Genomic DNA, 26,064 nt, shown 5'->3' with positions numbered 1-26,064 from the left:
TGACCTTACATCCATACTGCTGACTTTACTGTGCCATCACTGACTTACTGTACAGACAGCTGCAGACACAGCTGGAAAAGTCATTGACTAGTAGTCATTCTTCTTACACTCTTTTGAAGTCCATGTAAAAGGCATGGGTGATGATGGTGTACTGTAATGTGAAATTTCCTTGGACGAATTCATGGGGTGTGCTGGTAGGCATGGAGATGTCCAATAATAGCCTCACACTCACCAAATTTAGTCCTTACCTGAGCTGAACCTGTAACACCCATGAAACAGGATTCACTTTCCCACTTTATCCATCCATCCATCCATCCATCCATCCATCCATCCATCCATCCATCCATCCATCCATCCATCCATCCATCCATCCATCCTAATCCCTTCTCAATCCTCCTATAGAGCAAAATCATGTGACTCCAGTGTTGAGTACTGACAGGCAAACATGTAGCACGGACAGGTAAACCTTCATTAGAGCGCGTGCTGAAGGCCACAGGCTGAAGCATGTTTGATGAAATTCCCAGAATAAAGTGGTGAAGCTGAGATTTGTCAGCTTTCCCTGGAAGTTTTGTGCTTTTCAGAGTAGATGTGGATGAATTCAGTTTCATGTCGTTTGCTGTTTTCATTTTTATCTTTCAGTGGAACCTTTTTCTGAGTTCACCTTTACTGTGACAGCTTGTTTCTTGCCAATCACGGTCCAGTATGAAGTTTCAAGGAGGAGACAGGAAACACAGTGAGAGTTATTATTATCTGGATATTTTTATTGCTTAAACCCATCTGAAGTGTTTTATTATCTAAATTTAGCAGTAGGTCGGACTCTGAGCTTATTTTAGAAATCTGTTTAATGTTGTCTCAGTGTTTCTGGTGCTCAGGGACCAGAACTATTTGGTCTGTGACGAGTCTGATGACGTGGACCTGAAGCAGGGCAGATTATCTGTGTTTTTGTTCACATCACAGGGTCAGCTTTTATTCTGAAAATCACTGAATGTATCTGATGGCTGATGACAAAATCAAAACTATAAGTCTTTATGTTGGAGATTAGCTTAGACCTGCCTCTGCGGCACCTCCAACTCTGACCTTTGACCCTCATCAATGTGAGAACAAATTGTCCCTGAGGCGAATTTAATGTTCGATAACCTTAGCAGACTTTCCGGCAGCAGTCAGCAGAGTCTGGGTGGAGCGAGACTTAAAGGATTGAGAGGAGGAGGAGATGGAGGAGGAGGAAGGATCAAAGGTTTCACAGTTGAGCTGAAGCACAGACAGAGGCAGGAAAAAAGGATTAAAAAACGCTCCTCAACTCCTTGATCAGCTTTTAGTTTCTGCTTCCACGTCTTCATCTGACTGACTCAGACTGAAAAAATGCTTTCACTGTGTAAACCTGCCGGCCGCCTGACCTCATGCCCGCCCTCAGCAGGACGCCGCCGCGGTGCACAGATGGTCCTGATTTAAAGAAGGTCTGTAAAACACCGTGACAAGACTCGTTCTTACTCATTAGTCTGAAATTAAATAGATGTTTTCTCCATTTAGTCTCAGAAGAAACACGAGTCCGCTGAGCTGTGAACGCCGAGACTTCATCAGATCATTACATCCAGTTTAAAGGAAGCAGAGCTGCAGACGTGAAACGAACCTGCTGTGAGGGTTTAATATGCACTGAATGAAGTCCAGAATAATGAAACACGACGAAGGTCACAGCTGGATTCAGTCCTCAATACTTTTCATTTGTCACGTTCATTTAAAAACACTTAGACAGAGGAGCTGTGTGAGCGCTGCTCACATCCACTCAAACACAAATATGTAATGAAATCTAATATTTCAGAGTTGGTTTCTTATTGCAGAAGGTCACAGAAACACAGAGAGTTCAGTCATACAAGTAGAAAACAGATCAAAACAGAAGGCACTCAAACCGTGACCGTCATCACAAAACAGCATAGATTGTGAACACGGTGCAAAAATCAAGCCAAGCACAGGAAAAAGTCTTCCTCAAAAAATCTGAGAGAAAATCCAAATGAAGAACCCATTTCCCAGGATTTAAACTAATGATCAGGGGTTCAAAAATCATTTCTTTTCTTATCTTTTATTTTAGAAAACCAGAATACTCAGGATGCCGTAAATACACACCCAGTAATCATTCTTTAACCAGCACACAGCCTCCTTTTCCCAGCAGACAGACAGAGGCTCTCTGTGGGCTCCGGGTCTACATCACTGCATGTGTCATTCAGAAAACAGGAGAAAATGACCATGTTTTTTAATAACCATCTCATCTAAGCCATGAGCTGATTGAATGTTATGTAAAAGTGATCATTAATGATGTCTATAAATTGGTCTAAATGCAGTTTGAGGGGCTGGAAACGTCCTGATTCAGTCTTTAGTTTTAACCCTCTCAGGCTCAAATTAAGTTTTACTTACAGGAAAAATCTGATATTTGGGGAAAATTATCAAAAAAAAAAAAACACTCATAAAATATGTATGTGGGGTAATCAGGTTGTTAGTTTTTAACTGTTGCAAATCGGCAACGCCTGCCTCGAGAGGGTTAAAGTTGATGAGCTAATACTGACACCTGATTCGTTATCTCCCCCTGAGACTGAAGATGGACTCGTATTACCATAAAACAGAACACAGTCCTAATATCATCAGAATGGAACTGTTATCAGCTATGATCAAATATTACTACATATTATAATAAAATATTTTCTAACACGGGTACAGAAACTAAGACATGCTTAATCTCACAGCCCCAAACTTTAGAAAACACAAGAAGAACAAAAACGCTCACAGGTTTTTTAAAGGAGCTAGAACAGATGTTCAACACAAGAGCAAACCGTCCGCCAAACGGAGGTCTAGGTTCACAGCTGTCTATTTTACAGCCTCTCTGATGACTTCCTTTAAAATTATGTTATAAATAAAACCTGAGTGTGATGAAGACAAGGCTCTGACTGTGAGGCCGATCTATCGATTACCTCTGCAGACTGATCGGTGAGTTTGTGAGAATAATGAATCCATGGTGGGTCATGGGACCCACACTTTCCTCCTTCGATCAGAGCTCGATCGGCGGTGATCGGTTTTGTCCTGCAGGTAAAGACGAGGGGATTGATCATATGAGCGTCTAACAGAAAAACACTTCTTCCAGTTTTATTGATGCGTTCACCGAGAGGCTGGAAAAACACAACAGCACCTGCACGCTTTCTGTCAGCATGATCAGCTTCCACTGAATTATTGATCCTTTCTCAGGGACGCAGCAATATTCAGGCTATTTCTGTTTACTCATTGAGTTTCTATCATGTGCGGCTGCTGGTCCACACAAAGAAACCAGCTTTATAAAAGCAGAATGAGCTGTTCCAGCGTTTCACCTCCACACTGAGTCACAGAAGTTTGTGGGTCTGTGTGCACTTACTGTCACAATTAGCACTCCTTTAATCTGACTTCATACTGGGAGAATGTGAATGAAGCTAACGCTGGTTCATGTCAGGTAAAGGTTTAGCGCCTGCTGGTCAATGTCTTTAATTAGAAAGGTTAAAATGATATCTGCTGCTCTGCGACGTCTCAGTCTGTGTGACTGATCTCAACAGGCTGTGGCCTGTGGTCGCCACAGGGAAATGTGTGGTTGGAGAGCTGTTGCTGAAGGTTGCAGGCAATTAGGGGCAACTGTTTGCCCAAAGCTGCACTGAAACCTCCCTGTAATTGCTTTGGTTGCCTGTATGTCGCATGAAGATGCTGACACTGTAAGTGTTCGTCTTCAGAGGAAAACTTCTGCCATATCACTGCAGTCAGCACGCTTCACAGGGCACAGCTTCTGAATTTGGAAGCAGCGGTCTCCGGTTCATGTTGTACTTGATCACGCCCACTCACTGACTGCAGCCACCTGCTAACGACTGCAATCACAGGGAGGTTGGTGGTGCAGTGGCTGGGAACGGGCGCCGGGCGCTCCTCACGGGCCTCCTGACTTTGCTCAGAAACACTGATGGAGCCTAAATGAGTTCAGCTACACGTGGTTTACATTTTTCAACAAGCAGCTGCTGAAGATCAGCTCAGTGTAAAAGAAGATACCCCGACTCCTCATGTGCTAAGCTCCCCACCCTCTCTCTCTTGCCTCAGTCGGACCTCCTGGTTTCAGTTCTGTGAGAAACTTCAGGAGTTTTTCGCTGAGGGGATCCAAACTTTAACTGACTGAGCACAAAGAGTTTGAGCGCATGAATAAATCATTGTGTGGAGCATTAAAGTTTGCAGGTGCTTTTACAGAAACTTTTCAAAAACACACACAAACTTCTTGTTGTGTTCGGAGTGGAGAAGAATTCCAGCCGGCGGCTCATTTTTAAAATCAATTATGTCTGCTGTGATGCTGCAACATGTGTTTCATGTTCTTCACGTCACGCTGCAGTCGATACAAACGTCTGCTGAGATAATGAGAGATAAACTTGTACTGTAGTGCTCTTTCAGAGGAGCTCGGCTCACCTCGCAGCTGCATGAAAAATACAACAAAAGACGCAGAAATGCAGAAATAGTAGACACAGATCAAATCCACACCACGCCTCAGAGCGCTCAGAGGTTTTCCTCCCACCTGAAATAGATTACACATCATCGGTCGACAGTGACTCTGGGTCAGTGTTCGAGTTTCTCTTACGGACATGTAAAGAAAAGCTCACACTCTGAAGTCAGACAGATGTTCACGTTCTAACGTCACAAAACCTCAAAGTCGGTTTTAACTGAATGCGCTTGTCATAACTGGATGGAATCCACAGCCAGGTTATCAGTGTGTATCCAGAGTGCGTGTGGGGACGTCACACAGACTCAGCTGATAATTAGTGCTGAGCAGGTGAAAGAGGGGCGTCTGTGAAGGGCCAAAGGAGGATCTTTGAGAGGTTCTTGTCTTCTTTTATAATAAAAAAGGTCACTCTCTCTGTGAAGTCACATTTTTCTGTCAGTAAGAGTTTCTGTCTGGGAGCAAAGAGACTTCAATGTTTACAGCATTTTATATAAAACACAGAGACCCTACAGAGGACTATATAATAAACTGCTGTATGTGTGTGCGCGCGCGTGTGTGTCTGTTGTTCCTCAGTGTCGTCTCTGATGAAGCTTTAACTGATTTGTTATGAAGGTGAAATATTACAGAGACCAGAGCAGTGTTGGTTTAGGCCCACTCTTACTCTGTGTGTGAATTTTGGATGATCAGAGGCGTCCTGATGTTACGGAGTACAAATCTGTACAGGTAAATTTAAGGCACACTCACTCGAACATGAGACATGTGCGGCTGTTACAGAGAGACCAAACCACACATAGAGAGAGGATGGAGAACAAAACAACATTACAACTTAGATATGAAAAATATTAGTAATATAATATAGTAGTAATAATAGTAATTCAGGTGTACTTATTATATACTGGGGGGATGTATAACAGGTCTGCTGTGACAGGCAGCAGAGTGCAGGACACAGCACACACTGATGAAAGGAGAGCCTTTAATGTACTGATGGAGTCCAAGGGCAGGAATAACACAACCCATTAATGGAGAACAGGACACACACACACGCACACACACACACACACACACACACACACTAACAAACACGCACAATCAGGAGGCACATAAGGTGGAAGTAAAGTGAACATATGAAGGGAAACAAAGAACCAGAAGATGACGATTAAACCGAGAAACATGAAGAAACAACAAAGGCAACACAAACCAAACACCTGTCCAAACTTAAACCACGACACCTGAGTTGACCCAGAACTCAGGATTACCACAGATTACAAGATAAACTCAGGTTTTACTCAATCTTTAACCAGGAGAATCACCTGTCTATCTAAAATGTCTATCTAAAATTATTTTGAGTTACAAAAAACAAAAGTGAAAGAACAGCCTGAACAGAAGGATTGATATTAACTGAAACACATGGAATCAATTATAAATAACACAAAGGTTCAAAAGTAACACAGATCAAAACTCAAACAGGAACCTGGAGCTCGAGCAGAACCAGAATCAGGGACCAAACCCCTAAATAGCCCCCGGCCCGTGGACCATGTACGGAGTTTTCTGTGAAGTGTTTGTTGGAAAGTGTTTTTAACCCCACTCAGACTGAGGGAAATATAACTGGAGTGATGAGAGACTGAGCGTCGGATGTTTTTTATGTGTTCGAGCTCCTCGGAGCGTAGGCTGGCGCGCTAAATGAGTGTCAGCCTTCGGGTGTGTGTCTCTGTCTGACAGCAGCTAAACAAACAGTGTTCAGCTCCACACACACCAACAACCTGTTTCATCTGCTGTCACAGCTCAAATGTTTGCTCACCGCCACAGCTCCGGAGCGCAGGGAGCGTGCTCGGTGGCTCCCCTTTGTTTTCCTTCTTTGCTGCTTTCGGAGGAGACACAAAGAGGAGTGTTTCAGTGCGAGTGCAGGAGCAACAGGAGCTCCCGAGCCTTGGTTAATATGAATCCTGTGCCTGCACAGGTGGACTGGACCCTCATCCCATCAGTAGTAGCGTTAGATTAACTTCATCTGCTTTTCTCTTTATAAACATTTCAGTCATTAACTGAAGACTGAAACTGTGTGTGGGATAGGATAAGTAAGGCTAAGATAGAATATGTTTAGATTAAGTCTGACTACATTTAGGTTCACTTAATTTGGATTATTATAATAGGTAGGTATTAAGGTGGGTATCTCTGGGAAGATTCAGGGCTGAGTTGTGTTAGGTTATTATTACATTAATATTACATTAAGCTAAGATAAGTTTATGTTAAGCTGATCTATGTTTAGGAATAAGTTTAACTTTTTATCAAGTAGGACATAGTTTCTTGATTGATTTAAATAGTACGGTTTAAGATAACCTAAATTTGACTTAAGCAGAGCTCAGGTTAAAGTCGTATTACAGTTTAGTAACTTTACAGGACACAAATGAAGTTAGTCTGACTTAAGTTTAATTGTTTAGGTTTATGTGTTTGTCTTAAGATGTACTTAACCTAAATTAACCAAGGCTTAAATTAAGTAGGATTATTTTAAATTAACACTGTAACCCAAGAGTATCATATTTGATGCATGAGGTTTTGAGATCTCAACATCATCCGTGCGATTTTTCCCCCTGAAAAACTTACATTAAAACAGTGTAACAAAAATAATACTCCAGCATTCAAATTTATACATTTGTAAACACTCCAGTTTTAGAAAATTAGAATTATTTCATGGATCAGGCTTCAAAGGATTAGTATACACCTACACGGTGAAGACTGAGTTTGAAGGAAGGTTCAGTTAGGTTATGTTTGAGTTTAAGTCATGCTCAGTATAAATAATGTAAAGATGACAAGCGTCAGACTTCCTCACTCTCTTCTGCTGTTTGTGTTTTCAGACTCAGAGCGGAGTGTGTCTGTGTGTGTCTGTGTGTGTGTGTGTATTTGTGTGCGTGTGTGTGTGTGAGTCTCTGTTTGTGCATGTGTGTATGGGTGTCCACAGAGAGCACAGTGAGATGAAGAGGAGAGATAAATGAAGTGGGTCAGTGAGCTGCAGCAGATTGAGATAAAAACCAAACAAACAGGAAAAATGTCCTCAGATTAGTTTAAAGAACACTCGGCCGGTGGCGCACCGGTAACGCTTACACATCCGAAGCTTTAACACTTACAGCAGCGTTCCCAGCGCGCCTCCTTCAGCTGTTAAATACAGCCTTCATTCCTGAGCAGGAACAGAGGAACTCTTCACCTCACAATCAGAATGAGATCTTCGGTCCATGCTCGCAGTTTATCGCCTCGCCCGGTCCCCCCAAGGCTCCTCGTGGCCGCTTAGTCACTAAATCTACATCGGCGGGAAATTTACTGGCAATCACTTGACAAGAACAGCCAAAAACGCAACAGGAAGTGCTTCAGGTACATGTCCACTCAGAGACAGCTGCTCTAATAGTAGCTCGTCATCCTCAGATGGTCTACAGCCAAATCAGTTCTGATTGTAAAGCCTTTCCTCTGCCATGCTGAGGATCTTAGTTTAATTCTGATGATACTGGACGTGTAAAAGTCTCATTTAGGCTGAAGTTCGCCATTCGCTAGTTGTATATCACTTCGCAGCTGATGACTGGTCGTTCTAGGGAAGCTTTTGATGTATTTACTGCCCACTTATCAACCAGTAGCGTCCTTTTCCTGCTCTTGTAGTGGCTTCAGTCAGTTTAACTTGGTACCCCTCACGCTGTGATGCTGTCATCGCTGCATCGTGACTTTCCTCTGTTCACTCCTCGGATGCTGGCTCTTCCTGTGCGGAGGCCTCTGTTTTAGCCCAACCCCTGATTTTTCAGTATTGTAAAGCTAACAGCTAACAGCTGCTAACAGCACAGCAGCATGTTGACCAGAAGGATCTTCTCGGGCGAGATGCTGCTGCCTGTGTGAGAGAGTTAATGCTGGAGTTGAGCCTTGAGGTTTTTCAGCATTTTGCCTTTTTTAATGGAGCAGATTTGATTCTCAAACCTAACCAAACATCAAAAGATAAAAGGTGTTTGAAGGCACACAGACTGTGAAACCCACTAAAGCTCATTTGAGAGGCTGAAATGAGATAAAAAAGATTTTGCTAAAGGGTTAGACGGCAGCCTGTGACAGCGAGGCCGCTCTCACTCGTACAAATGTGGTGCTTCTGTGATGCTTCTGCAGATTTTATTGCACTCTGACTGCAGGGAGTCACACGCTGATGAGCAAACTGAACTAAATGAAGTCAAACGGGTAGAAAACCTCCTCGCAGGAGGGGGAAGATGAGGGGGTTTCCACGGCGACAGCAGCATCCCTCAGGCTCACCGTGATTACCCTGCAATGCAATCAGCCTCCACTTCCTCTGCCCAAATTAGGAAGCAAATGCAATAAAGTATGTAGAACATGAAGAAGAAGACGGAGAGTGTGATTAGAAAGCTGCAGATCTGTTTCCTGCCTGGATCTCTCATTTCTGCGGCTGGAGGAGCCTCGAGACATGGCAATCTGTCGGCACAGCAGAGAAAGCTTTATAGCAGGTTTCTGCTGTCAGAGGCAGATCTGAGGACAGTTTATCAGACACACAGCTCTGTGCTTTTATCTGTTTTTATCTGTTCAAGCACGGAGAGAAACAACCGCCTGACATGCACTTTCACAAAACAAAGTATTTTAGTGTACCTGTAGGAATTTAACTGCAGTACCTCTGAGGCGCTGCCTGTGTACCTGTGACAGGGGATTTATTTGGACTTTTGTGGGTTGGAGCTTACAGATGCCACTCTCTGACTGCTGCTGACAGTATTGCATCATGCTGCTTTTGCAGTCAATGGTTCTTATACAGCGCTTCATAAGAGTGCTTTATACAACACATCTCATTCACAAAAACATTCCTATGTGGACACATTGGGACAAACCCAGGGTCTTGCTCAAGGATACTGAGGTACGCAGACTAAAGCAGCCAAGGATCAAACTACCAACCTTCTGATCAGTAGATGGCCTGCTTGACCCCACAGCTGAGTGTGTCCAGATTAAAGGTTGTTGCACACAGCTCCATGTTTTTATGAATTATTAGAGGTTTATCTTGAGTGATGTTTTAATAAATGGATTGCTGTCAGTTTGACGTGGAGATGTTGACAGAGCGCTTTGTTTCTGCTGTTCCCAGCGTCCTCTCCCTCCTGTAACCCTGTTAATGACTTTTTGATTTTACATGCTGCTTTGTTGTCACTTCATTAATTTTCAACAGTTTTCATGTTCCTTTTTTTTTCTCTCGACTCTTTTCCTTTTTGGATTAATCAAATCTGAACATAATTAGTTGAACCCTGCAGAATGGTCATTTCAGCATGACCTGGGCATCCAGCTCTTATTTATTTCCCTCCAAAAATTCATATGCAGGTAAATATATCAATATAACATAGACGTATTACATAATGAGTCAATATAACATGTCAGATCCTGTAGGATCAGCTGAAGGCTGGGTCAGGGGTCAGTGCTGTGGAGATCTGCTCCAATCACAAAGAGATTACTGCTGGTTTGAGAGGAAGCTGTGAATGATGGAGACGTTGGACCGTGTGGAGACCAAACATGTTCAGTTTATTTGAAAGAGATTGAAAGAGAGAGGACACATGAAGCAGCACAATATCAACCATATAAAGACAGTAATGAAACTGCAGATGTAAAAAGAGACATGTTGAGAGTTTTTCCTCGTAAATCAGCAACCTCTCAGATTTTGGTATTTTCTGTTGGTATTTGCAGAAGTAATCCTGAAAAATCCTGTTCAGTTCAGCTTTATTTATACAGCACCAATTCGTACCATGAGTCATTGGAAGGCGCTTTAATGAAGTGAAAGCAGAATTTGAGCCAAACTCTACAGACACATGTTAATGGAGCTCCCTTCAGGAGTCTCTTTGTTTCCATCTGCTCTCCATAAAAACCCCACAGTGAAGCTGAAACATTCAAATCTGCTCGCCTTCCTGCTGAGCCTCCTCCACAGCTCGCAGCTTATTGCTCATGTCAGACTGTCACATTCATGCTTTTCAGACCCTGAATCAGGTCTGGCTCTCAACCACCCAGGGATGAGGGGAACCATGCTTCACTCACCTGTTCACCTGAGCTCCCACCTGTTCTGCTCTCACAGTGCTGCTCCTGGCCTCAGCCCTTTGCTCAGACATGAATCCTGTTTCATACTCTAGACTGCCGTCAGAAACCACAGTCTAATGACTCGGATGTGTTGGAAATTTGCACCACTCTGGAAATTCAGTTGACCCCACATCCTCCATAGTAACAGTGGCCCGAATCCCGGACGAGCCCCTGGTGGTTACCCCCGGTTCATTTAGGCCCGGGCCGTAACAAAGCAGGAAGCTCCAGGATTCACAGAGAGGATATTAACTGAGCGATGGATCATTTTCACTCATTAGCATAACTTCCTGTAGGTTATGGGGTTTTCTGTTCTCTGTCACTGAAGGTTTGTTTTTTTTATTTCACCTTCTGCTGATGTACCCACCCTCACTCTCTTCTGGATGGAGTGTACGTGTGTCCCTGCTGTGGGTGTTTCTTTACCTGTGCTCTGGTAAATGTGGTTTTCTGTTTTTTCAGAGCAATACTTTCTGTTTTTACCAAGGGCTAAAATTAAAGATCTCTCAGATTTCTTTTTGTCTGCTGACCTCAGCGCTCATGAACTTTCCCTGGAACGTGACAGTTGGTTAGCCTCTCTGTCTCAGATTGTTGCAGTTTGGCTGCCAGCAGTACACCAGTCAGTTCCACTCATTTCATCTCTGCAGCAGATTCATCTCCTGGTTTCAGGCTGTCAAATCTACACAAGATCCAGTATATTTAGTGGAAACAGCTTACTCACCAAGAACTACCCCCTGTTAACTGATACCCTGATGATACATTGGCTCTGTGTATTTACTGGAAACACCTAAAACAACATGTGCACTTTTGTATATGAAACATTTAATTTCACACTAAATCCACATCCTAACACAGTAGCACGGTTCAGTGTATTTTGTGGAAACACTGAAAGAAAACCATTCCCTGGGCTCTGGGTATTTGTTGGAAACACCTGTGTGTCAGCAACTCTAAAGCCTCCAGACTGTCCACAGTTTAGTGGAAATGATCACGTTTCCTGTGGCTTAAACAATACAGTGTGCTTCTGTGTATTTCCTGGGAACAGTGCATCATCCTGAGGGGAGGGGCAGGTCTTCAAAGACTGCGACTGCAGCATGTTTCCATCTGCACGTATCAGGCTAAGTGTAACTTAAGCGAATTAAAGCAGTTTTTATGTGTGCTGTGTCGTTTGCAGTGCAGTACGCAGCGCGCTCAGAGGAAACAGGGGGAAAAGGTTTATTTGCTAAGAGCAGAAAGCGACAGACATCTCACTGTGATTTTCTCCTCCAGCAGTTTGTATATGTCGCTGTTCTGACAGTTTAATGAGTGCAGAGCAGCTGATGCTGCACTCTCAGCTGCTCTCACTTCGTCTTTGTTCAGTTACGGAACAAAAAGAGCTCCAAGTTTCCCGATCGCTGACTTCTGTCAGACACTTAGATGTTATCACAACACAAAGACATAAAGACTTTATTTAAGTTTCTCCTTGTGTTTTTATGACTCCGACTTTGTGTGTGTAGTGATTGAGTCCCACTGTAGCACTCTTTCACACCAACTCTGAGCTCCTTCCTCATCATCACCGATCCTTAACTCATGTTAATGTATTTAATGTCAGCTGATGAGCTGATGTGGGGGTGCCACATGTGCACAAAAGTTGTCTCTGTGAGGCGAGCTGCTACAGCAAGCGCCTGCAATCAATGATGAAGACGAAGATTTAAAAGTAATATCACAGAAATGTTGTTAGCATGAGAATCACTAGCTGCTCTATGTTCTGCTGCTGGTTTTACCTGTCTGGGTGCTCACCTGTAGTTATACCTGTCAATGAGACTGTCGTTAGATCAGGAAATCATCTGACAGTTTGAGATTTCTTACATAAGGACATGAATAAAACTTCAGTCATGCTGGTTTGTTTGTCCCTGCAGACTCGAGGTGGATGTGAGTGAACATTTAAACGTTTTAAAGGTGTAAACGATGTAAATATTGAACAGCAAACATCACCTGCTTCAGGTGAGTCTGTGGTCAGCTTCACCTGAAGTTATTTCATCTTTTCATGTTAGTAAAACTGAAGCTAACTCACACGCTCTGGTTGAATTATGTAATTTTCTTGTTCCTGGGTTTTCTCACTGACATTTTGGAAAAATGGGCCATTTTCACTGCTTATGTCATCGCTTCCACATGTGAGGAAGCGGTTGGATGACTGTATTTCCCAGTGGAGCAGTCGGCCCATCAGGGGAAGCAGAGGGCTCAACACTGAATCCCCAGGTGGCCGAGAGTATAACACTGTGTGTGTGAGGTGTGTTTTTAAATGCTCACTGTTATTGTGGATCTGATGAGATTCAGTGAGTGAGTGCAGAGCTGTGCAGGGGTGTGTGAACGTGTTGATGCTGCTGTTGTGAATCCTTTGTGATAGCCGAGCTGATACAGGTGCTGATAGTGTGCTGCCCTGGGGGCCTCTGCATCCTTGGCCCCCTGAAGCTCTAGGCTGTTGTCTGTAAAATAATCTGCAGTTGTAGTTGGCAACGTCAGCAAGCCAAGGTTCAAAGAACCAATGGGGCTCCCTTTGTTCGTCATTGTCCGGAGAGTGATATGAAAAGTACTGACAGTCTGACTTCCACAGATTGAGATAACTGCCATGATACAACAAGTCGCTGACAGGGAGGATATTGAAGCTGCGGCCCAAACGTGTTTAATGCAGCAGAAGTGAAGGCCGGGTCAGGTGCAGGCATTCAAACGAATAACTTTTTATATTTCAGCCTTAAAAATAAAACGGTGCTGATGCGTTCCTATTTTATTAACATGTGAATAAAGTCTGCTGCTGTCGGTCAGGTTCAGTGCAGGGGGGAGGAGTGAGGTGCTGGACTCTCACACGCTTACAGCTGCAGACGCAGGTCTGTGGGTCCTGCTGCACTGTTCTGACTTCTTCTTTGGTTTCCTCTCTGAGTCTCCGATCTCTTACAGAAATGACCTGAACCCCAGAGCTAACTCAGCAGGTATAATAAACCAGACTAACTGACACCAGATCTTCTGTCAGGTCACAAACCCGTCGATACTTAGTGTCCATCTTCTTCTACCACTTCATGAAGAGGACCCCTGCTTCTGCTTCAGGTTCCTGGTGCTCTACTTTAATACAGAACGAGCCTGTCATCTGTTTCCACTGAAGCTAAAGTGCGTCTGCAGACGGGAGGCTGGATGTGAGCCAGGACTGTGCAGCTCCTTTCATCTGTCCCAGCTCAGATGTTCAACATCTTATGTTTCCAGAGTCAGAGCACTTCCTGGGTTCAGACTGAATTTGCTTGAGGTGCCCTTTGAAAAACTGTAGATGGGCTTCAGAAAATAGGACACTGTTTCTCAAATAACAACTGAAACATTGTGATCCCCACGGCATAGTCTTGTTTATCCCTTAAACCTTAAAAGAAGCAAACACCTGAATGTGACCTGCTCTTCTGATGTTGATGGTCAATTTAAAGGAAAAGCAGAATTAAGCTCCAACAATAGCTGAAGGTTTGGATTTGAATCAGTTCCCTTTTGACCTTCAGACTGACCGTTCAGCTGTTTGTCCACAGAAGCACCCGGAAAGATCCAAAAGTCATCAAGATCTCTTTTTCCAGAGAAACCTGTTTTCAAAAACTGAGAATAATGTAACAATTCTTTATATAATGTGTAGAAATGTTAGGAATCCATGTTTGCTGTGATAACAAGCAGATCTATCTAACTTAGCCTAGACCATGTGATCGGCTCATTCCTTGGGTTTCCTTCTCTGGGATTCGGTGGGTCCCTGGGCTATAAATATCGGGACGGTGTGTGCGTTGGCATCAAGCTCCTGTCAGACGTCTCTGTGAGAGGCCTGCGATGCTGCAGCAGGCGTCCTGATGTGTGTGATGTACGGCCCTGCAGCAGCTTCAGTCTCGGCTTGAGCGCTGCTCTCTAAAACTTTTACACGACCATGGATGCACTCGGCATCATGGTCTCTATGGAAACCAGTCTGCTCCACGACGACCGACCTTGCTCATCCGCTTCCTCGCTGCGGGTTTTTCAGCTTTAACCTGCAGGAATCATGTGACCCCGCCCGCCTCTGTCGGTTCATTTAGCGACGCTGCTCCTGAGCTATTTATCACGCTAACTGAGCCGAGGCTCTGCTCTCATTACTCCTTCACTTTACTGGAGACAGATGAGTCCCATCAGGTCGTTTTTTACTGCCGCTTGTTCAGCCGCTTTAATGAAACTCTCCTCTTATTGCTCCTCGGCTTCGCTTCCTTCCTGCCTCCCGTTTCGCCTCTGGCCTCTGAAACCAGGACCGGACCTCCCGGCTCTAACAGCTGATCTCTGCAGCACATCCCGGTGTCTGAGGGCTGTTTGAGGCTTTCACAGCTTCTGCTCTAAACACAGCTGCCTGCTGCTGCGAGAACGCTGAAAGCTTTAACAGACTTGGAAACAATGGGCCTCTTTGCACACACCTGTAACGGTCCCTCTCTGCTCGCCTGCATACAAAACAAAACAAAACACACAGTGACTAAACAGCATGGCCTGTTTGCGCCTCTGAGGTCAGGTTTTGTGTCCTCTGAGTGCTTTCTCTATCCAGCTTTTTACTGCACTGCAGTTTTAATACACAAGCAACATGATAACCATGATAAATTTGTGGTAAACTGCTAGTTGATTACACTTTTGGACATTATTATTTACTACAGTTAAAATAGTGTAATTATGATTAATCATGTGAACTCCTGGGCTGGTGGTTGGAGTTTATATTGGTGGTTCTGTCACAGCTGGGACTTGTGCTTTGGAAAAAATGACAAAAACTGTCCCGTGCATCTAATTTATAACCGTGATGTGGATCTGAAGTCCAGTCTGATGAAATTCATTTTCATAATTGAATAAACAGGCAGCGCGATATAAATACCTGTCCGCCCATGAAGACGTCCCGTGGGCATCCCTGACTCTCCCGCTGCTTCATCTAATCGATCAGTGAGAAAAGGCTCACTGATCAGGAAAAACTGCAACATCTGGCAATAAATCTATAGTAAGGCTGATAAAACTACAGAATTAAACCAAATGTAATGCTGGTTCCTTATCATCTCTGATACAATGTGTAATATAATATATGATTTAATTAACTTATAATTTGGAATTTGTAAGCGATTATTCTCTGACAGTCACACTGAGCTGCTTCATCCTGTGGAGTCTTCACTGCAGAGAGAAAACCCAACCATCAGAGCATGCCTGCGAGCAGCAGCTGGTGACACCAGCAAGGAAGAACTCCCTCTGAACAGGAAGAACCCTCTAACAGATCCAAGATGAGGGAGGGGCAGCTGTGACCAACTGGGGGCTGAAGGGAAGGATTCTGTCCTACACAACCTTTATGTGTTTCATTAATGATTTATTAGTCTGATTCATTCCAGTTTTGATCGCTCCTTCCTCACCTGAGCAGGTGGGTCGATGAGTTACCTGCACCTCCACCTCAGCAGGCTGTCGTATTCCACCCAGAATGGTTATGAAGATGCTTTTAAATGAATGTTTCAGATATGAGACAGATGTTTGAGTTACAGAGAGACGGTGCTATGAGCTGCGTGGAAACGGACGCCGCTCTCATGACAGTTGAGCGGCTGCTCTGATGTCAGTCAGAACGAAAGGTGAGAAGTTTCACCAGTGTTGCGCACGGGTGAGGTCACGTTCAGATTTCGCAGGAGATTTCTGGATTCGGTTCCTGCCCTTCATGTTTGCCTGAAGGTTGAGACGTTCTCTTGTTGTTAATGTTTGTCTGCTAGTCTCATTATTTTTTAAAGTGCTGTGTGAAACAGGCAGCTCTGATTGGCTGTCGGGTTATGGATGGTCAGCGTCTCCTTTGAGCCTCTGCAGAAACATGCAGAATGTTAGATGCTCTGATAGTGAGCTGTCACATTAACAGAGACCTCTCAGCACATCACAGCTAATCTCCTCGCTCTCTAATAGCTCTGTGATGAGGCGGCGCACTGTCATTGGCTGACTTAAGTCCTGATAAATAGCAGAGTGGCTGCGGAGCGCAGAGACGTTAATCTGGTGCAGCTGAAAGCTTCATCGTCCCCGCATCTCTGCCTCCATACTCCTCTTCTCCTCCTGATTGCAGGCTAATTTGTGGCAGGGGTCAGAGCCGGGTTCAGAGAAGAAAAATAATGTGCGCAGAGATTGCTCGTCGCTGCGATGAAATCTGCTCACAGATCACCGTTTGTGATTCACAGAGCTAACGGGAACACAGCAACAGCTTCATGGTTCAAAACTGACACAGACCCACAGTAATAATGTGGAAATTATGTAAAGCCACTTCACTTTCCTCAGAGTTTCAGCACACAGCTGAAGTTGGAAGATAAGCTTTTCCCTGTAAAAGGAAAATAAAGATTTATTGTATCCGTCCAGTTTTCCCTGCTAGCCCTGCCGGCTTCCACTTTGATAAACAGTGTTGTGACAGATCTGGGATGAATCAGGCTGAGCGCGGCTGGTCATCATCCCGATTCATCAAACTAGTCCCGACTCTGCGCATTAATGGAAGAAATCCATTTTTTTAATGTGCTGATGTTTTCACTCAGGAGTTTCCACAGGTGCAGATCATCTGTGATTTAAAGCTGCAGCTGGTTAAAGGAGGAGCGCGAGCGCACGCTCGTAGCCGTCAGCCCGCTCACAAACACCCTGAAACCCACCCGGCCTGTCTGAAGGTGGCTCTCACTGCAGCATTGTTGGTAAACTGGGAACTCCTTCAGCCAGTGAGATGCTGCCAGCTGGACACACCTCAGAGCACCAAAGACTGTTTAACGCACAGCCTGTCTGCAGTGGGTGGAATCAGGACTTTTAATTAAAAGAGAACATAAAGAGGCAGAATTTTCTCGAAGATTTCTCGATTTACCAAATAAAAACCCCCCTTTTTAACTGTTTAATGGACTGAAGTGATTAAAGAGTCAGCTATGTAAACTAATCTATGTCAGTCTACGTCAGGACTTTCTACCAGGAGGCTGTCCAGCATCTCCTCCACACGGTGAACAGGTTTGAACCCACATCAAGGTCGTTCTGTGACACTAACACAGTAGTTTTAGTGCATGAACCCCACCATAGTCTGTCCGACTCACCCTGAGAACACACCTGCAGTGTGTCGGAACTGACAGCCCCCTTTATAGGCAAGGACTGGGATTCCACCAGCTGTGCTGCAGACGTCTCTCTCTGCTCCATGTGTCTAAAAATACTTAAATACAAAAAATACTTAAAACTTAAAACTTAAAAAAGGCTGAGGTATGATTTGATGATTTGAAGTAGAGGACCAAACTGCACAGAAGACTCCAACTCCGTCTTTCTGCAAACACTCGTCAGCAGTTATGAGGACGTGGTGCTTTTACTTGAATTATCATCACCTTCTGCTTTCTGACATGCTTCAGACTGTCGATGGGCCTGTTCTGTTTTTTTTTTTTCAGTTTTGTTCGTCATCACTCGTGCAGTCAGATCAGACCCGTGAGCGTGCATAAGCTCGCTACACAATTTTTTTAAGGAGTCAAGTGAACTCTGAGAAGTTACGGAGAAGTCATGCACACCATGCTGAGAACAGTGACTGGCATCAAAAAGAATGTTTGCATTTTTATTAGGAGCTGTGGCTCCTGTCCTCCTGCTCCCCTCCACTCCTCCGTCTTTTATTCTCTCTGAAATGCACACAAGGTCCCAGCTTAGTGTAAAACAAACACTGCACTCGGGATGAGTGAAATCTGCAGCAGTGCGAAGCACCGAAAGACGAACACAGATAAACACTCCGGATTAAAGCGGCTCCTGTCCTGACAGCATCAGACTGCAGAGTTCATTACAGCCGCAGTATGAATGAGGAGTCAGAGCAGACTACCATCACATAGAGGAGGATCAGGATCTGGGACTGGTTCCCCGTTTCACTCTGATTCACTGGAACTGGAACAAAAACTGGTTCAATCTGGAGTGTTTGTCCAGCAGCTGCTTGTCCTCCACAGAGACCACACATCCTGCTGACACATCCTCAGGTGTGCACAGCTGTGCAGGTGTACCTTTTCTCTGGGTTAGAGATGTGAGCTTACAAACGATCAGCGATGCAGCCAGAACCAGGAAACCAGTCTCTGTGTTTCTAATTGAATGATTCTTTTCAGTTCCAGATTTCTAAAGCTATTTTTATCTAATTAGGACAAATAAAAAATCTGAAGTGGACCCAGAAGGACACGCGATGAATGCAGACCACTATCATGAATAGTATTTCAACCATCCGTGCCTCAATCCAGAAGGCTCTTAACCTGCAGATCTGTTGTGAGAGGCTTTACCCACGCCCAGTCTCTCCTCCACGGCCGATGACATGTGACCTGCTGGTCTTTGCGTCATATTGCTGATTTCACAGCGCTGAAAACATTTCGCTGCTTCCACTCTTGCTTTGTTAGAGGAATAAATAATAAAAAAGCTGCTTGTATGGAAGCTTATGGGACAGCTTTGGGATGAACATACAGATGTTTGGTCAGGATCTGGATTTGGAGCCTCCAGTTTCACTTTAGTGTGCACTATTAAAATGAAACAGGCAGTTTCAGTGACTGAAAATTACACTTGCTTTATTAAATGATAGCAACCGAAGTTGCTGTGACTCTGAGTAATCTGTCCCGCCTACCTCCTAACTCTCTGCTGCTTTCTCAAACAGGAAAACACCCATTATCACATTCGCCATAGCCACTCCCACCGAAAAATACCGCGTGCATATCACAGTGACATGAGCAGCTTTCAGGGAAGGAGCACTCTGAGGATGACAAAGGGTTAAATGACTGCAGGTTATGTAGATGAATACACAATGAATAACAGCACGTTTGCGGCATTCCCCACCCTGCTTCTCTGAAGGAGCTCTGCAGATCTTCAGGTGTTTTAGCCACGTATAAAAATGACAGTGCTTTTGTTACAGACTGGTCCCTGTTCACAGGAGATTCTGGCACCAGTTGAGACCCATTCAATTGTTCCTGTCTGAGGACGTGTTACTACTGCAGCCATCAGTGTCCATAACAAATGCATTCCGTTTGCAGGAAATCAGAAAGTATGAAAGTGTCCTGTTTCTGCTCTTACAGCAGTGTGCATGCTGTTTTTCTAACATAATAAGGTTGAATCTGTGCTTAAGAGCACTGTGAGTCGCTGGGAGACAGACGCAACATAACATGGAAGCCTCCCAGGATGATTCGCGGTTAGCACAGCAGCAGATTTCAAACTGGAGTCTCCCGGCAGCTAATTAAGAAGCTGAATATTCACCTGCAAAGATCCTCCAACAGCTTCTCCTGAGAGCGAGCAGGATGGGCTGTAAGTGAAATCTTTGAGGCCCCTCATGATGAAAATAAAGACTTCTGGAGGGTAAAGAAGTCCAGTGTCAGCAGCGTCAGATGATAATGCTCCGCTTCCACTGAGCTACAGCGCTGATGCTGGATCAGTTTAATAAGAGCCCCCCGACGCTCATCTGAGAGTCACATCGTCACTACAAACCGCCGCACAGAGAAACCACATCTCCCAGAAGGCCATGCCATTATCTGATTAAAGAGAGCCGTGGCCGTGCCAACTGATTCTTTATTCACAGTTCTGTGGTAATGTAGCCCGCAGCGCTGATTGAATTATTCAGCACGTCAGAGCCACAGGCTGACATCACACTGCTCACACGGGTTAAAGGCCTCATGTAAGACTGCAGCGGCGCCATCATACGTGTTTTATACTGCTACAAACACGGACAGTGTGAAAGATGTCTAAAAGCAGTATTTAGTTCTGGTTCAGATCCAGGACCGATGCTGGCTTCAGCTCAGCTCCAGTCAGCAAACACAAAGACCTCCATCCTCCCTGCATGGATCCAAACCCCATCACATGCATTCTTTTAACATGTTCTCATTAGACAGGCAAATAAATAGACATCATGCTGGCAGCTTTACACGCCTTTCAGAAGACGTGTTCCACACATTAGCAGTACACAGCATCATCGCAGGGACTCGAAGGGTCGGTGAAAAATAGATCAAAGTGTGGCTCAGTCAGCTGGTGAGTCTGAAGGATGTTAGAAGCCTTTGATAAGGAGAGACTTACAGCCTTATAATGATAGAGACATTTGTTTATACAGTTTCTGTATTAGCTGTTGTTCATCTGTCATTACACACAACTCTGTTTTTTAATGTTTCTCAGGAGAAGAATGCAGTAGAAGGAAAAGTGAGATATTGTGCTTGGATAGGGTCAGGGTGAGGGTTTGACCCTGGAGAGTTGGGTATCACTTCCAATTAAAGACAAAATGTTGTGCACAGATCTATTCATAGTTAATAACACAAAATTAAACAGCAGCCAGTGAAATCCAGAAACAACAGCAGAAGCACTGAAACAGATCAGACTCAAAGGTCTCCTTCAGAAGATACCCCACAGTCATTAAAAAATGACTGTGGGGTATAAAAGCAGAGAAGATTGAGAATCTTTTTTTTTTATCACACCATCGACATGTTTTGGCCAGGTCATTACAGACAGGTGCAGACTGTGTGATCATAGTTGATTCTGTAAAGATGCTCTCTTTTATAAGCCATGTTTGGACGTACAGTTTTGGACCACTGAAGGGGTCGTTTTGTAACACCAGGCGATGTGTTTTTTTTCTACGTCTACTGAACGTCTAGTGTTCACGTCCGTAGGACCTCTGTGTACGTCTCATGTTTCCAGAGGGTGGACGCCTCCAAGATGGGACGGTCTCCTGAGCTAAAAACAAAAGTGAGCAGCTGTTTGGTGGATTTGGAGCAGAAATGTCCCCAGCTTTTCACAGACAGTTTCAAAATGTGAGCATTGACAAAGGACGTTGAGCAGATAGTCCAGTTCATACACACTGACACAAACTTCTCTCAGTCCGGCTACCGATCACAAACACACTCACTTCCTCTTACACAGCTCTTCACAATAAAACAGGATAGTTTTAAAAATAAACCCTATATAATGAAGTTGTTAAACACATTGTGCTCCTTTTAAAAGGAATTCCACATTTTTTCTAAATACTTTGACCATTATTATTTTACATTTTAACATTTTTAATATTTCAAAATATTTTGATAAATGACATTTTTAACTTAGTTACAAAAAATAGGATTGGAAACAGGAAACTGTAAATTAAAAAAAAAAAACAAGACAAAAAAGCCTAATTTCTGCTGTTCAATACAGAAGAAATTTAAACTTAAAAATGATGCCAAATTGCAAAGCGCTTAGCTGTGTCTGTAATAAAACCTCTGTAACTTTGCTCTGCTTCAGTTCAGCAGGATCAGGTAATGTTCAAATGTTGATTCATGGTTTTCTTCCATTTCTGATCTACTGCAGAATATTTTTAAGGTTATCTAAAAGCCAGGCCAGAAAAATCTCCTTCATGTTTTATCCTCAGTTACTTTGACACAAAGGCATCTGCTGTGATGCTTACACCTCTGATGAAGTCTAACAAATGTCAGCTGTTTTTATACATAGATATAAAAATATGGATATGTACTGATAAATGATCAGAATTATACCATTTCTGACTGTCTGAGTCAAAATTGAATCGAATCGATTATAGAATTCGAAATTGAGCCCTAATTCATATGTATCATGTTGACAACAATGGTTATAATTGTAAATAAAAAAAATATTTCATTTATTAATCATGTAAATTTCCTGCTCCTGTCATAGATGTCCACATGACCCAGCCCAAAGATCAAATGTTGAATGTTATACTGATGTCCAGGCTGGCTCATGGTTGGACGTCTAAATTGTGGAAGTAGTTTCGACATCTTGTAGATGTCCAGAATTGGTCATGGATCATGATAGACATGATCTGCACGTCTATCCGACGTCCAGTGTTAAGTGCAACTTTGCAAGTCTATAACTTTACTTTGATATACGAACACAGCCAGCTGAGTCCGGCCCCACGTTGTAGACGAGCTGTGCTCTTTGGCGCAGTGAGACTCAGACTGATTGTTGGCAATGTTGGAAATTTGTCTTTTGATAAATTTGACAGAGGTTAGTTAGTCAGTCAGACTGTGATTGTTTGGAGACAGGTTGCCTCCCACTAGGCGACTGATTGAAAGTGGTCCAGCTGATCACCACGACTACGTGCCATCTCTTTTCTAAATGCAAGTAAAATCAGTGCGATCACCAGGAAACTGCAGATTTTTCCCTGTCGCAGGAAGGTCGCTGTCCTGTTTTTACTGTAATGTGACTGAACCTTCACCGAGCACAAGTCAGGAAGCTTTTATTCATCTGGATATTTCATTTTAAATGAAATCATTTCTTTTTGTTGGGTTTTTGATTGGAAGGCTCAAACCTGGTCCAGCCCTCCTCTCTCCATCTTCCTCTGATTGTTCTGAACTAAACACTGACTTCACACGGCATAAAAAACCTCCTCGTCTGACGCTCAGTGAACATCTCAGCTGAGAATCTCTGCTACTTACTGCAAACACAATTACAGCAGGAGTTTCTCTGAAATGGCCTTAAATTACTTCATTTTTCAGTTGATTGGTGGAGCTGCTGGTGATTTGGAAAAGAGTTTCAGCCTAAACTCCTCGGGAGAAAGATAAATGAATCGATTTAAAGTGCGGAGAGGATGATTAACACAGTGCAGATAAAAATGCTGCGTGTGTGTGCGAGCTTGTGTTCGTGATGTTTGCTTGTTTGTTATCAAGATTTCTTCTTTCTGTACGGAGCACGAGCCTTTTCTTCTTTTCTTCAACACAATAAATGTGAACACGCATGCAAATGGAGCCAGATATAGATTGGATGTGGGACGGAGGGAATGCAGTCAGTGTGTGTGTGTGTGTGTGTGTGTGTGTGTGTGAGTGTGCACGCAGCAGAGGGATGAGTAGAAATCCTTGGGGGCGACAAAGTTAATTAAACAGAACACACAAACACAGAATTATCATCAGCTTCCATTTTCTTATATATAATATTAATTTTTTGCTTAATTATAAATAAAGCTCACTGCCTCCAAACTGCTATTGCATAACATAGACACAGTGCATATGTACACAGTACACACTAGTACAAATGTGTGTGTGTACTCCTGTCCGGACTCCTCTCACCTCAGACTAGATTTGATTTCTGAGCGTCTGTGTTTAGTTTCATTGTAGCTTTTAGGGACGAATAAGAGGACCGTCAGAAAGTACAGCTCTGCTGATCATCATGAGATGGAGGAGGAGGAGGAGGAGGAGACAATGGGTGACAAAGAGAAACAAGAAAATGTCTTTGTTGGTTTTACATGAGCCGACACAATGCAGAGAACAACAGAGTGAGGCACAGCAGAGACAAGAATAATTATTTAAAAGAATCTATAATAAAATATAAGAAAATTCATGACACGTTATTAGGTACACCTGCTAATACAGTGCTGGACCACATTCTTCTTTCAGAGCTGCTTTTTTCTTGATCAGATTCAATAAGCTACCTCTGAGGTTTTGGTCCATGTTGACATGACTGCATCACACAGTTTCTGCAGATGTGCCGGCTGCATCAGTGTTGAGAATCTCCCATTTCCCCACATCCCAAAGGTGCTCTGTTGGAGGCCGTCTGAGTACAGTGAACGCATCATCATGTTCAGGCAACCAGTCTGAGATGATCTGAAGGCGAAAGGCGTGGAGTTTCACTGAGGGCCCCAAAGTGTGCCAAGAAAATCTCCTCCACACCAGCCGGAACATTAATAAAAGGCAGGATCCATGATTTCATGAAGTTTACTCTAAACTCTGACTGACTCTGATTTATCAGAGCAGAGCATTTCTCCATCTCCTGGTGTTCAGTTTTGTGAGTTTGTGTGAACTGTGTTAGTCTTCTTACTGACAGGAGTGGCATCAGCGTGCTCTTCTGCTGCTGGAGCCCTGCGTGTGCTTCTGCTGCTCTAGCCTATTGGCTTTAAGGTACAAAGATACTCTTCTGCAGACTTTGGCTGTAATGACTGGTTATCTGAGGTCTCTTCTCCTCTATGAAGTATTTTTTCGCTGCTCGCTGGATATTTTCTCTGTTTCAGACCATTCTCTCTAAACTCACAGATGGATGTGTTGGAAAGTAGACCACCCATCATCTGCTGTGATTTCAGCAATAAATGCTTGAAGTCATCAAATATAATTCACTTCCTGTGGTCTCTGGTCACCATGCCACTGTAACTCACTTCCTGTGTGGATGTAGCTTCACTGTAAAACATAGCAGTGGTTTGCTTATGGAATAATGTTTGAGTATAATACTGTCACCTTTCTGCTGCTGTGGGAACATTTCTGCTCCATAAACAGTTTGTTACCGTCTTTACCCTTTTACCCTTCACACGTTTATTACTTAAATTATACAGCTCCCATCCCCTCACACACTTACCTGATGGTCACCCGATGGTAGCGCTCAGGGTCAGAGGTGAACGGTAACCTATGTCCTGCACCATGACCACGTTCCTGCATCACACTTTGGACTAACGAGGTCGCATGACTGTAAATTTTCTCTTCAGCAGTTTGTTGCAGTGGACAGTAAAGTAGTCTGAGACAAGTTATAAATAATTTCAAATGAAGACTTGTGACATCTAGAGAAATAATTATGAAGCAAAGGAAAAATGAAATGTCAAATGCTATAATCGGCTCCTTCAGGTTTGATTACACAGCTGCCATCAGAGTTCATCCTCATCCCCCATCACACTGCAGGCTTTTCTAAAAATTCAAACTTTATTCTCATCACTGTTTGGACTTTATTACTTTATTACTGACTCTTTGAACTTTTTCATCACCTCAGCGAGGGCTGTAAATGATTTGCACATCAGTTCTTTTTGCTATTAACATCCTCCACTTTAACCTGTGTGCTAATAATAAATGCAGTTCATGGTGAAAAACAGCAGCCTTGTTGTAACTTTAAAGCGCTGTTAGTTTTGCAGGATCGGCTGCGTCCTTTCTTTGATCACCTGGAATAAAAAGGAGTTCACTTTTTTCTCTCTGCCGCTGTGACAACCTATCGTTGGCGTTCTGTCTGTAAAAGGCTGATTTACCATCTCCTCGGCAGATCGTAACCCGAGTGTTTTACAGCTCCAGCAGCTGATGATAAGCTCTCTGCTTTATGGACGTCCCTCCTCTTCTTCTGATGTGCTTTACGCTCTTATTCAGACTAACATCTCGGCTGTTTCAAGGCTACACTTTTACTCTGGCTCAACATAAATCTGCTGTGCAGCTGATTGAAGAGAAAAGAGCAGTAAAAGGAAGAAATGGCACACAGGGGAATAAACTGACCTGCTTTCTTTACCCTTTTGCATACAGAGAGCGGTTGTGAGCTATCTGGGTTTTATGCGTCTTGTATCCTTTTCTCTCACTGATTGTTGCTGGCGGTCGGCTGATTTTCTCGACCTTGGGTTCCTCGGCTTTTACCACGCCGAGGCTTTCTTTTATCTTCCTTTAAAGCTTTAGAAGAAGAGGAAGCAGAGGACGGGGTCAGCGTATAAAACCATCTTTATCTCGATATTCAAGTACATCTCCTCTCGCTGCCTCGCGTCTCTCCCTCTCCTATACCGCTGAGCTCTGATGCTAATGTGCTGTCACGCTCAGCCCGAGGATGTTCGCTGTAGGGAG

General features: G+C 43.7%; 1 protein-coding gene across 1 annotated transcript in view; it reads left to right on the top strand.

Annotated features, from left to right (window-relative positions):
- LOC116313813 (potassium voltage-gated channel subfamily D member 2-like) overlaps positions 1–26,064 on the top strand; it is a 107,292-nt gene that overhangs the window by 24,759 nt on the left and 56,469 nt on the right. The window lies entirely within an intron of this gene.

The sequence above is a fragment of the Oreochromis aureus genome, linkage group 17 (assembly GCF_013358895.1).
Source record: "Oreochromis aureus strain Israel breed Guangdong linkage group 17, ZZ_aureus, whole genome shotgun sequence".
Classification (NCBI taxonomy): Eukaryota; Metazoa; Chordata; class Actinopteri; order Cichliformes; family Cichlidae; genus Oreochromis; species Oreochromis aureus.
The sequence above is the reverse complement of the archived record's forward strand: the minus strand, read 5'-3'. Positions and strand labels throughout refer to the sequence as shown.